This window comes from Vulpes lagopus, chromosome 15 (assembly GCF_018345385.1).
Source record: "Vulpes lagopus strain Blue_001 chromosome 15, ASM1834538v1, whole genome shotgun sequence".
NCBI lineage: Eukaryota > Metazoa > Chordata > Mammalia > Carnivora > Canidae > Vulpes > Vulpes lagopus.
The window spans coordinates 27,225,334-27,231,667 of record NC_054838.1 but is presented as its reverse complement, the minus strand read 5'-3'; positions in this window follow the sequence as shown (position 1 = coordinate 27,231,667).

The following is a 6,334-nucleotide window of genomic DNA, read 5'->3' as shown; positions in this document are numbered from 1 at the left end:
GAGCTTGCATTCCAAAGGGGCCCTAAGTGCTCTCTCCCAGAGTCTATTTATGCAAATTGAGGACAACAGCTCTGTTTGGTACACTTGGGCCATATAATATGGCTAGGAAGATGGAATGCTCCAAAAGGCCAGGCCTTCTAGCAGGTTACTGGTCTCTGTGACTCTTTCCTTGAAACTCAGAAAGTGGGGAGGGTGACAAGGGAGGGGTGCTTTTACCATCAGAAGTGGGTGGGAGATGGGGCACCCAGGTGGCTCAGTTGGTTGAGCAGTTGCCTTTGGCTCAAGTCATGATCCTGGGACCCTGGGATTGAGCCCCACATCCATAGGGCTCCCTGCTCAGAGAGGAGTCTGCTTCTTCCTCTTTTCTGCCCCTCCCCACCCCTCGTGTGCACACACACAGACACTCTCTCTCAAATAAATAAATAACATCTTTAGAAAAGAAAAGTAGGAGGGAGACTGGACAGGCAAATATTCAGCTGCCCCCTCCCCTAAGGGTCCAGTGTGGTAGGATCTAAGAGCCAGGAAGAAGGCAGTCAGTTTTTAGATGCAGAATGACTTGGCGTATAAGTCCCAGCTTTTGACTTTCTGGCTTTGTGCAGGAAGGCAAGCGACACCCCTAGCACCTCACCCCTTCAGCCTCCATTTTCTGGACTGCTCTGAGAACAGTGACTCCCAGGCCACAGAGTTGTAAATATCTGAGATAAGGACACAGAGTGATGGACCAGAGCCAGGCACACAGTAGGGGCAATGCTAAGGGCATCCAGTTAGCCAGGATGCTAGGGATTTGGAGAAGATGCTTTAGACAGCAGAGACTTCCCAAGGCCCAGATCTCTGGCCCGGGGCTGAGGGGGCAACAATGAAAGGGACCACTCCTCCCTGAGTAAGGATCATATAAGGTGCATCCCTATGGGGCATGACTCAGCTTCAGCCCAGTGCTGACATGCTGGCGACCTTGGCTTGGTGACCTGCTCTTCCTGAGCTCAGTGTCCCCTGAACCAGAGAACATTGCTCTGGATGAGCGTTCAGGGTTCTTCTTCATCTAAGCCTGCTATGACTTAACGAGTGTCACCTCCTGAAGTGGCATATGCTCCTCATTTTCTAAAGGGATCAAGCAGCCCTCATTACAGAGATGAGCAAGGCCCTGTGCTGGGCATGGGGACTCAGATGACTCTGACCAGGCCCTGTGGCCTGCTAGATGAATAGACATGGTCACCTACTGAGGGGAACTCAGTCACCTCACCCGTGTGACCCTGGGTAAATCACTTCCCTGCTCTGCAGCTCCCTTTTACCCTATTTGTAAGGGAAAGAGTTAACCATGGGAATGACAGCCCGTGGCCAGGCCCACAGCCCCATCAAGTCCCAAAGAGGTGACTGGGTAGCCCATCCCCCATACCTCAGCCTCAGAGTCTAGTGACATCATCTCCAATCCTCTGTTTCCCTGGCAACTGGGGTGCTGGCTGAGGCTCCCCAGGGATGCAGACCGTCTGGATTTCCTTACATATAACTGTACCTTGTCCACATTTTCACAATTAAATTGTCAGTTTAAGTTAAGTGTTGTCTGCTGACAGCTGTCAACCTCTCTCTGGCTCCCCTCACTCTTCACCCGGAGCAGGTAAGTGAGAACATCTTGCCCAGTCCTTCAGTACTGTGGAAAGAAACTACGACGAGAGTCGGAGGCAGGAGGTCTGGGTTCCTGCCCAGCTCTGCTGTGCATTTGCTGTGTAGTCTTGGGTAAGTCACTTGCCCTCTCTGGGCCTAGGTTTCCTTATCTTAAAAAGAATCCTCTCTACCCAGCCTCTATCCCTCCCAAGGCAGCTGCAAGTCTCAAAGGAGCCCATAACTGTGGCAAGGCTTAAAAAGCCGTAAAGCTCAGCTTGGAGGCTGGGATGGTTCATAAACTGACCAAGCAGATCTTGAAAGGGACTTCTCTGAGTCCTCACCAGAGAAATAGGGAAGATTAGTTCCCCCTCTGGTCTACCCTGCCTCCCCCTGGCTGCAGACCTAGCCCAGGTGTTCTCTGGCCTCCTTCACAACTGTTCCTACACTGAAAAGGCAAAAGAGGTGCTCTTCTGAACAGGTCCCGGTCCTGAAGATACAGAGCGCAGGAACCTGGCTGGAGGGTCAAGGGCTCTGCTTCTCATGACAGGTGTGCCGATGCTGATCGGCCAGGCTCTCCCTCCCCATGATGCACCTAAGCACCCCTTGCTCCCACCCCTAATTCCCTCTCTCGGGCTTCCAGGAACTCTCTCTCCCCTCCCCTCCTGACCCCACTCTCTCTAAGATCTGCCCAGACTTGAATCCCACACCTGACCTCAACCATCCTGCTTCAGACTTCCTCCAGGCCGCCCTTGGCGAAGCCCATGCTGCTTAGCCTGGCACTCAGGGTCCTCCCCTGCCAGCCCCACCAAGCCCCTGACTTACCTTTCCCTGAAACCAAACTTCTCCCTCTTGTCTTTGCATTAGCTGTTCCCACTGCTGGGAACACCCTGCACCCCCCCCCCCAGTCCCCAGCCACCTGACAATTCCTCCCCCACCTGCACATTATTTATATAGACATGAATGCTAAGTACAAATGAGCTCTCCATCTGGAACTGTTTATGTACCTGGCAGAAAAGGAACTAACCTTTACCAAGGACTGATTGTGAGCAGAGCATTTTACATATATCATCTCTTTAAGCCCCACAGCAACCCTAGGAGGTACATTTCACCACTCAGTCAGATGAGATGACTGAGGCTCAGAGACAGGAAGTGTCTTGTCCAAGGCCATACAGAGGTGGGGTTGTGGTTAGAACCCCAAATTGCATGATTCCAGAACCTGTGTTTGTTTGGGGCCCTGATGGAAACACATCCTCAAGGGGATAGGGTGGCCAGCATTCTTTGTACATGGAAATACCTGCTATTACGGGAGGTTGTGCTGCCCTGCAAATGCCAGGGACCACTGTGATATACCTGAGGCAATCTTATAGGGTAGGGGATGTAGGAAGAGAAGCAGGACCATCAGAGGAGTCATAGGTCTCTGCTCCAGAAGGAGGAGAACCTTCTCCCAGGTGGAGCTCTCCCACAATGGAAGAGGTTGTCCTGGAGGGAGTGAGTTCCCTTCCCTTGGCATTTGTAAACAGAGGCTGGGTGAGGACATTGACTCACTCATTTGGTAACTTTGGAGTAACCCTTGTTGGCAGGCCTTGATGGAGTACCAGGGATGCAGCGTGGGCCAGACTGAACCAGTCACTGACCACATGATGTTCCCAGAGCAATGGAGACATTTATAGGGGCTCTGGTGGCCAGAACTTCAGAGATATCGGCCAGGGTGAATGGCCAGACTCTGGATTCTGGAATGACCATAGACAAATGCACATCTTTTCACTTTTTCACTAGTGAAGCCTGGTCACTTCAGGCAGCTTTTGCCAGGTAACAAGCCATGTCAAAATTTAGTGGCTGAAAGGAACAACCGATGGATTCTCCTAATTGTGTGGTCTGACCAGCCGCGTCTACTGCTCTCACTGGGCTTGCTCCTAGGGCTGCATTTGGCTGGTGGGTCAGCCAGGCCTGGGTTTTGCTGCACTGGCTGTTCGAGGTCAGCTCTCTCTCTGGCACGACCCGTATCAGTTGGTAGCCCAGCCTGGGTTCCTCTGGGAGCACAGGAGCCGCAAGGCCCCTGATGTCTGGGCTCCAGAACGCACACAGACCTGTCACATGCATGGGTCTGAGCAAGTCATGAGCCGGCCCAGATCAAGGGGTGGGGAAATAAACTTCACCTCTGGATGGAGTCACATTTCAAAGGGGTGTGTGTGTCCTGGGAGGAGAGGAATTGGTGCCATTCATTACAAACTACCTCACTAGCCTTCCCAGAAAGAGTTCAGGTCAATGACAATAACTAGATGGATTGTGAGTTTCGAACAGCACTCGGGCGGCGGGGGGCGGGGGGCTGGCAACCAGCAACCCAGTACCAGCCCCAAATCCTGGGGAGTACAGCTGTCCCTTCAGGTCACCAGCCACCCCAGTTTCTCCTCCAGCTGCAGGAGCCCATCGGGGTTTCTTCTGTTTAAGCTGGCTGGGGTTGGGTTTCTCTCTTGGGAGTTGAAAAAGGCAGAGAAACACAAACATTGTCTCCTGAGCAGTCACCACTACAACCAAACAATTGAGAGTTGAAAGCGGCCTTTCAGAAGTCACACCCTCTGTAGACGTGACTGTGGCGTTTTGCCCTGTGCACCCAGGAAAGACAACTCTTGTCTGACTCCAGCCCCTCAAGCCTGTTCCCTGAGGCTGGTAAAGTCACAATCCCTCCCCCCAGGTACCTGAGGAAGAGGGGGCACGAAACTCCCACCCCCAGGCTATGGGCCCTGCAAATGCCAGTGCAGCCCTGGGTTCACAGCCAGGTTCCACCACTCAGGAACTGCAGAACCTTGTAACAATTACCGGACAGGTCTGGGGGTCAGTGTGTTCCTCTGCAGAGCAATGCCGGGCTCACCCACAGGCACAGACGCCACCTGGCACACAGTAGGTGCTTGCTCAGCCAATATCACTTCTTTCCGTAATGTTATCTCCCAGTCATCTTGGAGAGAGTGGTTTAAAGGTGTTTCCATTTTGCAGACAATGAGACCAAGGATCACAGAGGCTGAGTGACTTGACCAGGGTCACACAGCAGGTAAGTGAAGGACAAGAATCTGAGAGCCAGGCCCAGGTATTCTGCTGACATGCCTGCCGCTCTTTGATCACCTTCTGCCTTTTTCTGGAAGATGTGGTCTCGGGGGGATGCCCACCCCGGCTCCAGGGACACCTGAGCTGAGTTTCTCTCCCTAGAGCCCTGTTCACCTGCCTTCCCAAGAAGACCTTTTTTTTTTTTTTTAAATTTATTTTTTTTTAATTTATTTTTTTATTTTTTATTTTTTTTTAATTTTTATTTATTTATGATAGTCACAGAGAGAGAGAGAGAGGCAGAGACACAGGCAGAGGGAGAAACAGGCTCCATGCACCGGGAGCCCGACGTGGGATTCGATCCCGGGTCTCCAGGATCGCGCCCTGGGTCAAAGGCAGGCGCCAAACCGCTGCGCCACCCAGGGATCCCCCAAGAAGACCTTTTAGAAGGTACCCCAGAGCTGGAAAGAGTACTTTGGACCAAAGAGTCCTTTGGTCTCAGGATCACCATGTCCATAGTTCATCCTATGGTACAGGTAAAAGTCCAAGAGATCCAAGACCTGTGTTCTGGAGCTGAAAAAGCCCTTGGGGGTTACCTAGTACAACTCCTTCACAGATGAGGTGACCGGGGCTCAGAAAACAATTATCTGCTCTGGAATAGCAAGCTACTGCCAGGGCTAAGGCCTACCCCAAGGTCACCTGTCTCTCCATCCAGGGCTCCGAGAAACAGCTGATTCACCTCACCATCTCCACCAAGGCCTTAGTCCCAAAAGAGGGAAGCTGACAGGGGTGGAGGGGGTCAGCAGATGAACAGAACTGGAACAGTAGCTCCCGGCTCCGCCCCCACTCCCCCTCCACTCCCCCCCTCACTGCGCAGGGGTGGGGGAGGGAAAGGTGTGTGCCCCTGACCAACAGCAGGCAGGGGCTGAGAAGCCCATAGGCAGGAAGCCCCCCAGCACGTCTGGGCGATCAGATAACTAGAATAACTGGGGTAATTGAGAAGGAAAATATATTAACATCTCCAGCAAGCAGCCGCCAAGAGCATGCCCAGCCAGCCTAGATCACAGCCTCCGTCCCTCTGTAGGGGAGCCGGCAACCGGCGCAGCCAGCACAGCCTTACAGCCTTGACACACCTTGGCCCTAGAGGAGCCCCTGGACAGAAGAAAGGAGAAGGAAAAAGAGAAGGGGGGAGGTCAGTTGGTTCTGAAGATGAAAACAGCTTTTTCTCACAAGTGTCTCTCAGAATCCCAGAATGTCTGAGGTGGGAAACTACTCCCCATATACCAATGGGGAACCTGGGGTACAGGAAGAGGCGTACCCCTCCCCCAGGGCCTCCCCTGACTGAATCCAGGGCTTTGCCACAACTTCATGCCTCCCCTCCCCTCCCAGGGCAGGGTTTTCAGCCCTCTGCTAATGCCTGGGTCTTGATTCACAAGACAGAGCTGAGCATCAGGGAGGGAACAGGAGAGCTCCAGGCTGGGCTTCAGAAATTCTGGGACTTTCTCCTGGCTTCCCTCAACTCCCTTCAGACAGTGGGAAGTCACAATCCTCCCATCAAGCTGATGGCCGTCAGCTATCATGTACACGGGGCCAGAAAGACCCGGGTTCAGATATCAGCTCCAACACTGGCCAGCCCCACCCTTTTGAGCCCCAGCTTCCATATCTATGAAATGGGGATACTAATTCCATCTTGGAGGAT